Source organism: Schistocerca gregaria, chromosome 7 (genome assembly GCF_023897955.1).
Source record: "Schistocerca gregaria isolate iqSchGreg1 chromosome 7, iqSchGreg1.2, whole genome shotgun sequence".
Classification (NCBI taxonomy): domain Eukaryota; kingdom Metazoa; phylum Arthropoda; class Insecta; order Orthoptera; family Acrididae; genus Schistocerca; species Schistocerca gregaria.
In genome coordinates this window covers 18,839,298-18,856,511 of record NC_064926.1, presented here as the reverse complement: position 1 = coordinate 18,856,511, position 17,214 = coordinate 18,839,298, and the positions used below count along the sequence as shown (strand labels likewise).

Here is a 17,214-nt window from a genome sequence, read left to right as displayed (position 1 = left end):
CGACGACGACAATCGCGAGGGTCTTTATCAGGGGTAGAAAATACATCGCAATAACTAAGTACTTCACGTCGACCAACTCCGGAGACTGCCAGAAACATCAGTTTCTCGTCCCTGCTTTATTAGCACCATTCGGACTATTCAGTTGCGAGAGTATTTCTTAAATACTGCACACACTTATAATTTTTTTTATCCTTGACCGCTTTTTTAGAAAGGGCCAAGGTGGGAGGTGCTGTTACAAAATTCATTTTCCTCCTGTGAGGATTGAACTCACGACCTCTGGTTTATTACACTAGCGCTCTGCCACATTTTTTTTTGTTTTGTTTTGGCTCTACGACCTTTTTTTATAATGGAATCACGTTTTCGTCGCACTCAGCTTGACACTTTCTACGATCTTTACTATGACCATTTAAATCAACTTCAAACATTCCACCAGCAGGTTGCACATGACTCAAATGAAACATGAAACTGTTTCAGAACTGGTTGTCGGATTTAGCGCTGACTTGGAGGCCTGGAAATGCGCGAAACAGCCGCCGCCGTGCGATCTGTTACCTCACCGTTTTACAAAACGCAAGGGCTTGTTCGGGATGTGATCCCGGGCCCTCCTGCACCCGAAGGAGGAATCATACCCCTTTGTTTTCCGATTTCCGACGCCTTATCCATTTTTTTTTCTTTTTTTTTGCAATATCCATTTTTTTGCGTTACACCGTTTTTTTAAACTGTGTTTTTGCCATTCTTAGTGAAAATTATTGTCTCCGTGAAATTGATCGCAATGAAGTCAGGATCCCGGACGCGCAACAAAAGCAGTGGTTCCTCCTCGCGGCACTGCGAGTGCGTCACGACGCAGAACCCCCCCCCCCCCCCTCACGACATGGATGATCACAGACTTTTTTGTCTGTCTGCTCTGAGATTATTAATATCATGGAACAAAGTTTTTACTTTTGACGTTGTGGTTTTCCCTTTATTTTATTTTATGTTTCTTTTTATTTTATTTGCCCTGTTTGTTTCTTGACTGTTGTAATTTTGTTACCTTTTTCTGTTTTTTTTTTTTTTATTTCGTACATAATACCGTGTAGAAGCCGTAGTCACTTCTCAGAGATTAATAAAATAGGTTACTCAGTCCACTGTTAGCTTGTTACTTCCTTATAGTTTCTGTCAGTTGTCGTTCGTTTTTATCCTATGCCTGTTCTCTCAAAGACTATATTCAACATGTTGCCGCAGAGTTTTTTAAGGTTACTGAATTTTTTGGATTCCCAATAAGCGGATTCCATGTAGACCATGAAATCAATTGAATTGTCAGATCCAGTTCTACCAACTACGTAATGTATGTAGTGACCCATGATCCACATGGCAGTGTTATTTTTGCTTTCTGGGAAAAATGTCACTTCAGTATTTGTGGTGTATAATTGCGGCCATCACTTCTGGTGAGGAGTGCAATCTTCCTTCTGATCCATGTCCAATTGTGAAATAGTCCTCTGCACGTGAATCTGTGTTGAAGTGTGTCCACGAATTCACACTTAGTGCAGTAATTTGTAGCACACAGTCCTATCCGATAAAGTTTTTCATTGGTTGGTACAGTATCGCTGACAACCTTGTACCAGGTGGAAGCCACGTTTGTTGAATGGATTTTGAGGCTAAAATTTTTCCATACAGTACGCCGTATGATGTTCGGATATTTGAGTTCTATGGTATTTTGTGTATCCGATTTGTGCCATGTATTTAGAATATCCCTTGTAGTTATATTTGACTTGTACATTGTGCGTGCCTCTAAGTAGCTGACCTCAAGATAAAATTCCTTGATCTACATCTACATGACTACTCTGCAATTCACATTTAAGTGCTTGGCAGAGGGTTCATCGAACCACAATCATACTATCTCTCTACTATTCCACTCCCGAACAGCGAGCGGGAAAAACGAACACCTAAACCTTTCTGTTCGAGCTCTGATTTCTCTTATTTTATTTTGATGATCATTCCTACCTATGTAGGTTGGGCTCAACAAAATATTTTCGCATTCGGAAGAGAAAGTTGGTGACTGAAATTTCGTAAAAAGGTCTCGCCGCGACGAAAAACGTCTATGCTGTAATGACTTCCATCCCAACTCGTGTATCATATCTGCCACACTCTCTCCCCTATAACGCGATAATACAAAACGAGCTGCCCTTCTTTGCACCCTCTCGATGTCCTCCGTCAATCCCACCTGGTAAGGATCCCACACCGCGCAGCAATATTCTAACAGAGGACGAACGAGTGTAGTGTAAGCTGTCTCTTTAGTGGACTTGTTGCATCTTCTAAGTGTCCTGCCAATGAAACGCAACCTTTGGCTCGCCTTCCCGACAATATTATCTATGTGGTCCTTCCAACTGAAGTTGTTTGTAATTTTAACACCCAGGTACTTAGTTGAATTGACAGCCTTGAGAATTGTACTATTTATCGAGTAATCGAATTCCAACGGATTTCTTTTGGAACTCATGTGGATCATCTCACACTTTTCGTTATTTAGCGTCAACTGCCACCTGACACACCATACAGCAATCTTTTCTAAATCGCTTTGCAGCTGATACTGGTCTTCGGATGACCTTACTAGACGGTAAATTACAGCATCATCTGCGAACAACCTAAGAGAACTGCTCAGATTGTCACCCAGGTCATTTATATAGATCAGGAACAGTAGAGGTCCCAGGACGCTTCCCTGGGGAACACCTGATATCACTTCAGTTTTACTCGATGATTTGCCGTCTATTACTACGAACTGCGACCTTCCTGACAGGAAATCACGAATCCAGTCGCACAACTGAGACGATACCCCATGCGTTAGTTTGTTGTTTAGTTTGCCCACATTCGCCGGGGGTTGCAGGGAACCTGGCTGGACAATAGTGAATAGTCGGGAGGTGATGTTATTTCTGTCCTTATTAATCATATACAGGGTTCTTTTGATGTAAAGTGCAGTTGCCTTTGTAACCAAATTAGTTAGCCCTAACCCGCCCATCAGTCTTGCTTTGGTCACACTGTCCAGTCTAACTTTAAATATGTTGCCTTTACACAAGTAGCTATTTGAAAGACGCATTACCTTTTTCACCTGTAACGTCGGTGCTGGGAATATTTGTGCTACAAAACAGGCTTTAGAAAAAAAACGTAGTGTTAATTAATTGAACATTTTGCAATAAATTCGCGGATCGCCAACGAAGTTCTATTAACGCACCCTGTATTTTGTTCGCCGTGTCCCGCCAAGTTACTGCAGCCATCTTCATTGGACAATTGTTCATAGTAATGCCTAGTGTTTTGTGGGAATCAACTAGTGATGCCCATTGGCTGCGTACCCTGTCAAACCCTCTTAGGTTTAAGATTTTACTCTTATGGATGTTCACTTTTGCACCAGAGGCGCGACTATATTGACGTATCGTCTCTTCCAGAATTGTAATTTCTCCTCCGTTTCGAAGGACGACGCCCACGTCATCGGCATATGCTTTTGCTGTAAGCGTGACTCCGGATATTGTGACACCAGTTAATTCGTCTCTGAGTTGCCGTAGCAAAGGTTCAAGCGCAAGAACATAAAAAAGCATTGATAACGGGCTCCCTTGTGGGACGCCCCTCTGTATATGAATAGTTTTCGTCGGCTGTCCGTTGACGTAAGCCTTTGCAGTTATTCCGGTCATCGTGTGATGGATTACACTAACTGCTCGATCGTCAAAAGCCAGGTGTTCAAATATGAGGTCCACGTTTCGGTGGCTGACATGGTCAAATGCCTTGCAGAAATCGATGAAGTATATTGCACACCTGATGTCAGTGACTGCCACGATAGAAATATGGTCTCTGTATTCGGAGATGACTGACATGATCGTCCTGCCCGGGAAGCAGACTTGATGGTCTTTTATTACTGTTCTTAGAAGTGGTGTGAGTCTCTCCTTAAGTGCTCGTGCAATGGTGGTGTAATCATAGTTCATCAACATTAAGGGGCGAAAATTATCGATTTTCTTTTGTCCTCTACTTTTCGGAATCAAGATTAGTTTTCCTTACTTAAGTTCAGTTGTTAAGTCTCCTCCATGTAAGGTTTCGTTTACTATATCTGTGAAGGTTGACCCAATAATATGTCAAAACTTGTGATCAAATTCATTTGGTAATCCATCTGGACCCGCCGATTTGTTGGAAGGTGACGTCTTTACGAGATGTAATATTTCGTCCTCTGCAATGGCAGCAAGCAGACAGTTATTTTCATCAGTAGTGATCCGTTCCGTTAATAAGTGCAAGGTTTCAGTACTTGCAGTCTCGGCAGTCTGGTCTTTAGCGTAGAGGTGAGCGAAATGTTGATGGATGGCGCGCACCATGTCATTTTGGTCTGTAATTACAGTCCCATCTTCGAGTTTGAGGTGTTCAATAAAAGTGCGTCGCCTATTAAGTTGGTGTTTGATCAGACTTTGCCTTTGATTTAAATTTTAATCCCTCTAACTGCCGGCGTGTGATGCTTAGAAGCTTCGCATTTATTTTTCGAATTTGCTCTAGGTGAGTAGCAGCTACATTTTGTTTGTCATGTACTTCTCGCAATACCGTATGATAAAATTCGATTGTCTTTTTGCCATCTCTAGTTTTTTGAAAACTGTATGATTTTAAGGTTTGCCGAAGTTTAGGTTTTTCAAACTTGACCCACCATTCGATTTTAGAGCCGTATTTATGCACTGATTTCAAACATGCCGTCCATGTGGCTTTGAACCAGTCTTCCAGTTCGTCATCTTTGAGATGGGCAATGTTGAGCATCCACTGACTGCGGTAAAATTTAGTAGGTTGTCTTGCTAAATTGATAGTCATAGAAAACCCACAGTGATCCGAGCAGTATGTCGGGATTACTTCCACATCCAACACGTTATGAATTAGATTCTCCGACACATACTGCCTATCGATCCGACTGCATGATGTCGAAGTGAAATGCGTGAACTTGACTAGCGTAGGGAATTTGACTTCCAATGCATCTTTGTACTTCATGTTTTTGATTAATTCATGCAGCTCCTTTCTGTAGTTAAAATGCGGTACCTGATCTTTCCTGTTAACTACACAATTGAAGTCGTCACCAATTATTGCAGACGCAGGATTTTTCCTCAGCAAGTAGATAAGGTCATCCTTGAAGAAATTAGCTCTCGCCGCTTTGTTGGTGGTACCGGACGGTGCATAAACATTTACAACAGTGACATCAAATATTTTACAACTAAGGCCTCTTCCTGTAACCAGTTTATCCAACAACATTACCGGTAAGCCTTCACGAGTTAAAATTGCGGTTCCTGTATTTGCGTCCGGTAGGACATTATAAAATATTTGAAAACCGGGTACGATGAAATCAGTGAATAATACTTCTTGCAACAAAGCAACATCTGCCTCTGTTTCATAGATAAATTGTTTTAACACAATTTTTTTTCAAATCCGACGTTATCCTGTTAACGTTAATAGTTATATTTTATAAGCTTGACTCATCCGAGAAGGTTAATTGTCATGTAGGGGTGTCAAAGTAGGGAGAGTACAAAAAATCTGGGATTTACACTTCGCCCAATGTGTACAATGTATTTGAGAGGAAGAAAATTCAGCCTGAAGTCCGCTGCTATTTCACTACTGTTTGTGAAGCTGCGGAGTCCGTATGTCGATCTTTGCAATTGTCTGGGTTTATACTGACTGACACGTCGGGATTTCCATCGCCTTTACTGTCAGGCGATTTTTTTCCGTTGCGTTCCCCCGTTGCGTTTCGCCTGCGCCCTGCCGACGTTGACATTCGGCTGCGGTTTCAGGCGGCGCCGCGGTGTGTCATGCGCGGTTCCGGCTGTATTTAGAGTGACTGTCTCTTGTACAGGTCCCTCTTGTTTTTGCGCTGTACTGTGGGGGTCATTTATGTCGTGAACGTGATCACTACAACCGACGTGAGCAAAAAGGCTCACCTTAGTGCCGTGTTCTGCCGTAGGCGAGGAAGTGCCTTCAGTATTTTGAGCACATCCTGATCCGTATTTTCGGGTCCCTCCGAAATTGACGCCTGAATGGCTGCCTCGGCTGGTTCCATTTCAGCGACTTCATCATTTGCTGATGACGGAACAGTGGCAGTGGGTTGTCCTGATGACGCCGCTTCCATTGCAATGTCTGATTCCAGTGCTGGTTCATTACTGGCTTTTTGCTTTTGCACAGAGTGGGTGTGACCGGAACCTTCCTCATCGGAGGAAATGTCGGCCGAGTCCCGAGGTCGCTTACTGCCGTAGGCACTACGGTCACCAGCAGCAGGGGCAGATCCCTCCTCTACAGTAGGCATGATCATTGCACTGTCATTCACTAAGGTGGGATCCTGCACGATATCGGAAGTCATAGAGACAACGGGCTGTTCTACATCACGTCTTATCAGGACATCACTAAACGTAAGCCGCTGTCGCTGTTGCAAATTGTTTTTTAAAACAAACATGCGACGGGGACAATCCTGCCTCAGGTGGCCACTCTCGTTACAAACATGGCACGTGGGAATTTGTCCGTTATAGGTAACTAACCCCTTGTATCCACACACCATTATGTGCGACGGGGTATTAACCTTTACTTCCATTTCAACGAAGCGCACCCCACTTTAACACAGCGGCTTGTGTTCCCTGGACCACATTTCATTTCTAACAGACCTAACGTCCCCGTACTTCGACAAAACCTCCTTCAGGTAGCAATTTCCAACTTCAGGTGAGAGATTGAAAACACGGACATTTTTCAACTCTACATCAGCATTTGAAAGCGTAACAATACTCACAGTTCCGTTCCGATGGCGAAACTCAATGCGTCCCCCGAATTGCAGCAGAAGTCGCTCCATGATAACAGGATTGTGCAGGTTTAAGAAGAAACAGTACTGTTCCAAATCGTAATAGGCAGTGTGGACCTGTTCTGTAGTTATCCCGAATACGTCGACAATCCACTCGTGGATCTCTAGTGAACTTGGTTGCAGAGCACGGGTTGACTTATCAAATTCAATTTTCAGGGTATTCTTTCTGGGACGCTGACGAGACATATCGCTAATTAACCGTTAACGGGCTAACAGCATCGAACGTTGACACGAAGGACACAACAGCACGCAGGCACAGAACAGTAATACGACACACGACGGACACAAACAACAACTTGTTAACAATCGCTAGCTTGGCGGAGCGGGCGGTACCTCCTCACACTAGCGCGTCTCAAGCGGAACTCACCACTGAGCTAAGGAGACGCCTCCTAGCGCTGTTTTCGGGTACTTTGTTTTTATGCACTAGTGAATCGGAGGCCTTCAGCTGGAAACGCACCGCTTTAGCGACCACTATTTGCATTTAGTTAGCACACCTCCTGCTTTCCTATTCATCTCACACGATATCGATGTACACCTAAAATTCCAAAACAACACATTTGTTTCACTTCACAGTCACTTTCCGCATAAAATACCATTCCTCTGATATTCATACAAAGCTAGGCATCGTCATAACCCGTTACATTCATTACGCAAGGCTCACGAGAGAGGAGCGGGTTACATCGGCGTAGACACAAAATTTTGCACCGCCCAGCGTGGGGCTCGAACCCACGACCATGAGATTAAGAGTCTCATGCTCTACCGACTGAGCTAGCCGGGCACCAGACGACGCATTACACTTCATACATTACTGATGGGACCGGCGACCATCTATGGAAGATCCTCCTGACTACAGCTTATTTCCTGCTGCCACAAATGAGTTACAATCCTATTCAATGAAAAATTGTCTCCAACGTGCATCAAATCTGCTTCAAATGATACATGGCTACCTGCACCATTATTCAACACACATGCTCGACTGTGCTCAGACGTCTGTGGCGTAGCTCTTGGGTCCTGAATCAGATGCAGGAGTTCCTACAAAAACTCTCCTGAACGGCACTATGCCGAAAATTTTGCTACATATCACCCTTGTCTTGCTTGTGCTTCAGGTAGACGCCGGTTTGCAGCCACGAAGCGGACAGCAGCAACTTTCGACTAGTTTTGCAGTACTCAAACAACATAGTAAAACATCATGCATCTTTTGCACAACTGGAAAAACACGACGGTGACAGGATTCGAACCTGCAATCTTCGGATCTGAAGTCCGACGCCTTATCCATTTTTTGTTTCTTTGTAGATTAAGATTCTCATGCTCTACCCAATTTTTTTTGTTCACTTTTTGTTCCCCTTAACCACTTTTTTCTATCTGAGATTTCTGTTTTTTAATCAGTGTCATATGCGTTTTCCTTTTTTTCTGTTTTTTTTTAAGTTACTTTTCATGTTTTGTTAATATAAAACTGGCTGTAAAATCAGCGCTAGTGAATCCTTTCTCTTGTGCGCCTGGTGAGGGAGGTCGGGGTCAGAGACGCGCCGCAAAAGCAGTGGGGCCTCTTGGCGGCACTGCCAGTACTTCGCGCTTCAAACCCCTCCCGTGTCACCATGAAAGACAATCAGTGGTCACTAGCCTATTCCCATCCTTTCGAAAGCAATGTGCAGCATATTACCAAATGTCTTCTTATGAGCCGGGTAGTTGAGCATCTTTGCAAATTCGGCTTAAATGTACATTAAAAATTCTAGTCGATTGTCGCCTCCAGCGTTGTTAAAAAATGTAACTGGTGAACTTCCCCATGAGCCAGATCACTGTATTGTTTTTCGTCTGAGGGAAGTAGCGTTCAGCGGGGCGGTACAAATGCTGAAGAGTGAAAGTGTGTGCAGAAGTCCTGGTGATTTGGGCAAGTTTCTCTCTGGTCCACTGCTAGTTGTAAATATGACCGCCACACATATATCGATGACACACATTGTCGACAAGGTGGCATTTACCACAGAGGTTGGTGTCACTTAACCCTATTCCCACGAGACGTTCATCAATACAGATGAGATTATTGATAACTTTGTACCACGCTGTCCGTGCATCACTCGAAAGAACCGTACTACTAATATTTTTCCAGACGAAATCCCATGCTAAACCAAGGAACTTGGATTCTATGACATTGTTCCTGTGCAGCTGTTTCCGTTCTGCTAATATCGCTTTTACCGTGATTGTCGGCGACCGTAACAGTTCTTTGCTGAGGTAGCTGCGTTCAAGATAAAAGTTCATTATATGTTTAAGTTTAAAACTGATGTGCTGAAGATTGACCGGTGGGTCGACACTTTGTGGCCGGACTATATTGTACAACTGCCGTGAGGCATTCCGGGGAGTTGGACATGATAGTTAATGTTCTGTTGACATATAATGCCATTGCTTTACATTTAATGTCCGTCAATCCCAGGCCCCCTTTACAAGAATCCAGAATTGCTGTCTTGACAGAGACACGAAATAATTCCCCACGCCACAAAAAATTTGCTAAGCGGGACATAATGGCCTTCGCTATCATGGCGGGAAGAGGGAAAATTTGGGCAGTGTAGTAAGCCTTGGACAAGATATAAGTATTTAATAAACGAACCCTTTGAAATTGGTCCAGGCAGCGGGAGTGATTGGCAATCAGTGCCCCCTGGATAGTCCGTGAAACCTCGCACCAATTTATCGAGATCATTCGGAAAATGGATGTCGTCAGGAACATTCCAATAGCTTTATGTTGATGTACATGAGTCGCCCACGCAATGCGCAACTGGGCAAGCCCCTTGAGGTTTAAAAATTTACTTTTTGAACGTTCTGCCTCGCACCGGATGCCGAACAATAGGTCGCGAGCGCCAATTCAAGTTGTGACACATCCGCCTGACTTCTGATGATAACGCCATCATCCGCGTATGCGCCGACCACAGTTTTCATTCCTGAAACTATAATTCCGGTGAGTCGACATCGTAGCTGTCGTAAAAGGGGTTCTAGAGAAAGAACAAAAAGCAGCATTGACAAGGGACTGCCTTGTGGGACGCCTCGTTGTATTTCGATGCGCTTCGTCAACTGGCAATTGACGGAGAGTTGTGCTGTGATTCCCATCGCCACGTTCTTGATGAGGGCTATGGAAGTGTCGAGAAACCCCATCCGGCGCAACGTCTCTATCAGATACGGGTGATCGACCCTATCAAAAGCTTTGTGGAAGTCGACAAGAAGCAGTCCACATTTAATATTGCATGCGTGTGTCAGAGCAACGACGTCCCGGTATAAAGCAGCAGTTTGTAAGATGGTCTTCTTAAAGGCGCAGGTCTGTTGGGGGCAAATGATTTTAGCGGTGAGTGGCATAATGCGTTGATGGAGTACCCGAGCTAGAAGTTTATAATCGGAGTTCAAAAGTGAAATCGGTCGGAGGTTTTTTTAAACGTTTGCAACCCTTATTCTTCGGGAGAAGTATAATCTTGCATTGTTTGAATTCTGCTGGCACCGGTGTTCCTCGTAAGACTTCATTGATTAGTTGGGTGAACTTGTCTTCTAGTAAATGCCAAAATCTTTTATAGAATTCAACGGGTAGGCCGTCAGGTCCTGGTGATTTGTTAACGGCAGAATTGCTGATTACGGCGTAAACATCATCACTGACGACAATCGAAGAAATAGCGTCATTGTCATCTCCCGTAAGTTGTGGAGTATGAGAGCCAAAAAGTTCGTCATAATCGTCCACATTGGTATCCCCCGGTGCATACATGTTTGCATAGTAAACGGAGATTTCCTGGAGTATTCCCTGCTGCGTGCTGATTTTGGTACCATCCTCGAGTTGAAGTTCGTCTATGAAAGTGCCTCGTCTAGTTTTGCTGTCGCGAATAAGATGATACAAGGCAGCAGTCTCATCTGCAATGACAGATTTCGCTTTGGACCGTATTTTAAGGCCCTACAGTTCTTGACGTTTCAAGCGCAGTAATTTGGCCTTTATCTGTTTGACATCTTTCAGGCGTGTCGTCACAGCTCCCGCCTGATCATAAAGATCCCGTAGCACACTGTAATAAAACTCGACGGTGGTTTTCCGTTCCCTAGCCCTGCGGATACTAAAGGATATTAAAACACTCCTGATCTTTGACTTCTCCAGTCTTGTCCACCAGTCAATCACACTTCGAAAGTTGTGAAGTGAACGGAGACACAGTACCCATGCAGCAGTTATTTCGTCTTCTAATTCTGTGTCCGACAGTAAAGAAACATTTAGATGCCACTGGTTTCGTACTCGGCGAGTAGGTTGTTGTGGCAGATTAATGCATGTTAACAATGCACTATCGTCGGAGAAAATGACTGGAACAGTTTCAGCGTGCGTAATGTTGCTTTTTAAATCATCCGAAACAAAATTCTGTCGATTATGCTAGAAGAGTTGGCAACGGTATGAGTAAATTTCACCAGCGTGGGGTATTTTACCTCCCACACATCGTGCAGTGTGAGGTCAGCGACAAGGCGTCGCAACTCACCAGAATAATTAAAATTAGGAGTCTGATCTTTGCGGCCGAGAACAAAATTAAAGTCACCACCGAGTATCAGTGGTGAGGGATTTCGCCTCAAGAGGTAAATGATATCGTTTATGAAGAACGCGGCTCGTGCTGCCCGGTGACTACTACCAGAGGGTGCATATACATTCACAAAAGTGACCCCAGCTATGGTAAGCCCAATCCCTCTCCCCGACTCTAATGTATCAACCTTTTGTACGTGAATGCCTTCCCGAACTAAAATGGCAGTACCGACATGCGCTTCCGGTGAAATATTGTAAAAACGTACAAATCTGGTAAAGTCAAGATGGGGCGATACAACCTCCTTTAGAAATGCGATGTCAGTCGCTGAGTCGTATAGAAACTGTTTGAGAGCAGCGAGTTTTAAATCCGACTGGATCCTATTAATATTGAGGGTGGAAAGTGTGTAGGATTGTAACATGTAGCACGGATATGCCTAATCACCTGTCAGGCCATCATTCTACGCCAGAACCTTCGTGAGAATCGGACTTCGAAGGTGCGTCAGCATCGGCGCTGGAACCTTTCTTTTTAGGCTTTCTGCGAACAACATTGACATTGGTTTTCACCGAGTGTCGGCGCCAACCTCCCGTTGAGAAATTCGCAGCGGAAGGCGGGGAAGGAGGATCGGAGCTGACGTCAGGTGCCAGCTCCTCCTCCGCTGCACACGGTGGTTGCTCAGATTGCAAAACTACTTCCGGCGTCCTATCTCTTCCACATTCTCTTTCGGTAGCTGAGTGGTTATCAACGGTGTAACCTTACGTTTGTTTGTTGTCGGGCTGAGGCGGTGACGTAGCCGGCTGTTTACGCTCAAGCACTTTCTCGACCTGTTTACAAACGGTGTCGACACCGGTCGGTCGGTCGGTCGGTCTGCATCGGTTGACAAGCCTCAGATGACAGGCGTGGTACTGAAGCTACCGCGGTCTGTTCGTTGACGGGTAATGGATCCATCTGAGCAACTGCCACCGGCGAATTGGCGCTACAATCCGAAAGCGTGGAATGTTCGGAGCGGGGAATTTCAAACATCGGTTGCGAAGTGCCATCTACAGATTTCCTAGCCACATGAATGTCATCTTCGTCTGCACTACCGCTATCGTAAGTGCGTCGTCTCTTGTGAGTAACGACACTACTTTGAACAATAGAAGAGTCGGGAGTCTCGTTGCGCGCTAGCGGTGGAAAGTCAGCAGCACGATGCTGCGCCCTATCGTCATCTTTGTCCGGGACGGGGGAACTTGACACATCTGTCACAGAATTTTCCTTCACAAGGTCGGCCAGAGTTAACTTTTTGCGCCGCTGTAAGTGAGTTTGCAAAACAAAGACCCGTTTCGGACAATCCTGCCTCATATGTCCACTCTCATTACAGACATGCCAAGTCAAAGTCTGTCTACTGTACGTAACATGTGCCTTATAGCCGCAAACTTGAACATGAGAAGGAATATTATGCTTGACATGCATGTCGACCGAACGCACACCGCTAAAGCATTGCAGCCGGTGTTGGCTGGACCACCGTTCATTCCTAATTTGCTTGATATCACCATACGTAGAAAGAACGTCTTTTAAATAACAGTTGTCAACCTCGGGGGGCAAGTTGAAAACACGCACATGCTTGTAATCAACATCAGCATTAGAAACTGTGACCTTACTCACCGAATTGTCACGGTGGCGGAATTCAGCTTCCCCATCAAATTTGTTTAAGATCCGTTCCAGCACCAAAGGCGAGAGCAGCTTGACATAAAAACAGTATTGTTCCAGATCATAGTAAGCCGTATGTATCTGATCAGATGTAGGTCCAACAACATCAACAATCCAGTCGTGAATTTCCAGTGAACTGGGTTGTACATATCGGGTAGCATTGTCAAATCCAAATCGCACAGTAAGCTTCCTGGGAAACATGGTAGACATTTCTGCAGGTAAACAGCGGCCAAAACCGCTTTCAAGATAGAAACAAACGAGACGTACAACACAAGTACAACGACACAAAACACTAACAGACACTGAACGAAGATCAACAAGAGTAAGTCACGACTTGGAAACACAGCAACTAAGCGGAGCGCTAACACGTCCTCACAGCACGCCGTCTGAAGCGGTACTCTGCATCAGGCCGCACGGTCACTGGCGCACTATGCTTCAGCACACACACAGCTTCAATCGCTTAGTGACATCTCAGTCGGTTGCAGAAGGTACCTCATCCTATGTCACACAATGGCGAGTTGCCGCTATTACCAAAGCGGCGGCGACGACGACGACGACAATCGCGAGGGGGTTTATCAGGGGTAGAAAATACATCACAAGGACTAAGTATTACACGTCGGCCATCTCCAGAGACTGCCATAAACATCAGTTTTTTTTCTTTATTGTGATTTAAAAACCTGTACAACATGCAGGCTGTCAGCAGCGTTCTATGCTGTTCTTCAGCCAGAGGATACACAATGAGGAAATACAGAAAGACTATACATAGGTTACAGAACGGTGGGCAAGAAAACAGTTGACACAGAAAGACAAACACGGAGCCGTTCAGACTCGACGATAATCCACACTTGAAACTGTTGATACGACTCACAAACGCTGAAGACGACGACGGCTCAGGGGAACGATGGAGTGCGACGGTGAACCCTGAACACTAAACACGCACGACGGCACACACGAGACACCGATGGCGATGATCACCGGCACGCGAAAGTCCACGTAGTGTGTGCGAGTCTGGGGACCTGCCAAGAGGGGAAGAAGGGCGGGGGGGGGGGGGGGTTGAGAGGAGTGAACAAAGACGCCAATGGCTGAGGAGATGGGAGGAGGAGTAGAGGGACAGGGGAGTGGAAGCCCGGGGGAGGAGTGGGGAGAAAGGGAGGAGGGAGGGAGGGTGCCCAAAGGAACAGACACAGGAAGAGGGAAGGAGGATCAAAGTTGGTAGGAAGGGTATATGGAGGGGAGGAGAACATCATCAGGGATGGGGAGCTGGCAGAAGCCACCTTGGAAGAGGGTTAGGAGGGTGGAGAGATGGAGACGGGGTGGGACGTGGGAATAAAGGCGCGGCAGCGGGCAGGGGTGGGAGAGGATGGGCGAGACAAGCGGGTTGGGACGGTCGAGTTTGCTTGAGGTGTACTGGATCCGTATCCTTTCAAGGAAAAGGAGGAGGTGGGGGAAAGGAATGAGATCGTACAGGATCCGTGTGGGGGAGGGGAGACGGATGCGATAGCTGAGGCGGAGAGCATGGCGTTCAAGGATTTTAAGGGATTTATAAAAGGTAGATGGGACGGAGATCCAGGCCAGATGGGCATAGCAAAGGATAGGGCGGATAAGGGATTTATAGGTGTGGAGGATGGTAGAGGGGTCTAGACCCCACGTACGGCCCGAAAGGAGCTTAAGGAGACGCAGTGGGGAGTGTGCCTTGGCTTTGATTGTCCGGAGATGGGGGTCCAGGAGAGGCGACGGTCGAGGCTGACGTCAAGGTACTTGAGGGTGGGAGTGAGGGCGATACGACGGCCATAGATGGTGAGTTAGAAATCAAGGAGGCGGAAGGAAGGGGTGGTTTTGCCTACAAAGATCGCCTGCAGAAACATCAGTTTCTGGTCTCTGCTTTATTAGCACCATTCGGACTATTCAGTTGCGAGAGTATTTCTTAAATACTGCACACACTCACAATTTTTTTTATCTTTGACAGCTTTTTTTCGAAAGGGCCAAGGTGGGAGGTGCTGTTACAAAATTCATTTGCCTCCTGTGAGGATCGAACTCACGACCTCTGATTAACTACACCATTCCTCTGATATTCATACAAAGCTAGGCATCGTCATAACCCGTTACGTTCATTACGCAAGGCTCACGAGAGGGGAGCGGGTTGCATCCGCGAAGACACAAAATTTTGCGCCGCCCAGCGTGGGGCTCGAACCCACGACCCTGAGATTAAGAGTCTCATGCTCTACCGACCGAGCTAGCCGTTCTCGACGTTACTGATACGCGTCATACATTACTGATGGGACCGGCGACCATCTATGGAAGATCCTTCTGACTACAGCTTATTTCCTGCTGCCACAAATGAGTTACAATCCTATTCAATGAAAAATTGTCTCCGACAGACATCAAATCTGCTTGAAATGATACATGGCTACATCTACATCTACATTTATACTCGGCAAGCCACCCAACGGTGTGTGGCGGAAGGCACTTTACGTGCCACTGTCATTACCTCTCTTTCCTGTTCCAGTCTCGTATGGTTCGCGAGAAGAACGACTGTCTGAAAGCCTCCGTGCACGCTCTAATCTCTCTAATTTTACATTCATGATCTCCTCGGGAGGTATAAGTAGGGGGAAGCAATATATTCGATACCTCATCCAGAAACGCACCCTCTCGAAACACCGCGATGCAGAGCGCCTCTCTTGCAGAGTTTGCCACTTGAGTTTGTTAAACATCTCCGTAACGCTATCACGGTTACCAAATAACCCTGTGATGAAACGCGCCGCTCTTCTTTGGATCTTCTCTATCTCCTCCGTCATCCAGGTCTGGTACGGATCTCACACTGATGAGCAATACTCAAGTATAGGTCGAACGAGTGTTTCGTCAGCCACCTCCTTTGTTGATGGGCTACATTTTCTAAGGACTCTCCCAATGAATCACAACCTGGTACCCCCCCTTACCAACGATTAATTTTATATGATCATTCAACTTCAAATCGTTCCGCACGCATACTCCCAATATTTTACAGAATTAACTGCTACTAGTGTTTGTTCCGCTATCATATAATCATACAATAAAGGATCCTTCTTTCTATGTATTAGCAATACATTACATTTGTCTATGTTAAGGGTCAGTTGCCACTCCCTGCACCAAGTACCTATCCGCTGCAGATCTTCCTGCATTTCGCTACAATTTTCCAATGCTGCAACTTTTCTGTATACTACAGCATCATCCGCGAAAAGCCGCATGGAACTTCCGACACTATCTGCTAGGTCATTTATATATATTGTGAAAAGCAATGGTCCCATAACACTAACCTGTGGTACACCAGAGGTTATTTTAACGTCTGTAGACGTCTCTCCATTGATAACAACATGCTGTGTTCTGTTTGCTAAAAACTCTTCAATCCAGCCACACAGCTGGTCTGATATTCCGTAGACTCTTACTTTGTTTATTAGGCGACAGTGCGGAACTGTATCGAACGCCTTCCGGAAGTCAAGAAAAATAGCATCTACCTGGCAGCCTGTATCTAATATTTTCTGGGTCTCATGAACAAATAAAGCGAGTTGGGTCCCACACTATCGCTGTTTCCGGAATCCATGTTGATTCATACAGAGTAGATTCTGGGTTTCCAAAAACGACATGATACTCGAACAAAAAACATGTTCTAAAATTCTACAACAGATCGACGTCAGAGATATAGGTCTACAGTTTTGTGCATCTGCTCGACGACCCTTCTTGAAGACTGGGACTACCTGTGCTCTTTCCCAATCATTTGGAACCTTCCGTTCCTCTAGAGACTTGCGGTACACGCCTGTTAGAAAGGGGGCAAGTTCTTTCGCGTACTCTGTGTAGAATCGAATTGGTATCCCGTCAGGTCCAGTGGACTTTCCTCTGTTGAGTGATTCTAGTTGCTTTTTTATTCCTTGGACACTTATTTCGATGTCAGCCATTTTTTTCGTTTGTGGGAGGATTTAGAGAATTAACTGCAGTGCGGTCTTCCTCTGTGAAACAGCTTTGGAAAAAGGAATTTAGTATTTCAGCTTTACGCGTGTCATCCTCTGTTTCAATGCCATCATCATCCCGGAGTGTCTGGATATGCTGTTTCGAGCCACTTACTGATTTAACGTAAGACGAGAACTTCCTAGGATTTTCTGTCAGGTCGGTACATAGAATTTTACTTTCGAATTCACTGAACGCTTCACGCACAGCCATCCT

At 45.4% G+C, this 17,214-nt stretch overlaps 2 non-coding genes across 2 annotated transcripts; both read right to left on the bottom strand.

The window, feature by feature from the left end:
- Window positions 1-7,522: 7,522 nt before the first annotated feature.
- Window positions 7,523-7,595, bottom strand: Trnak-cuu (transfer RNA lysine (anticodon CUU)). Its single transcript has one exon. It is a non-coding gene; the product is annotated as a tRNA-Lys (tRNA).
- Window positions 7,596-15,190: 7,595 nt separating this feature from the next.
- Window positions 15,191-15,263, bottom strand: Trnak-cuu (transfer RNA lysine (anticodon CUU)). The gene has a single exon. It is a non-coding gene; the product is annotated as a tRNA-Lys (tRNA).
- Window positions 15,264-17,214: the final 1,951 nt, after the last annotated feature.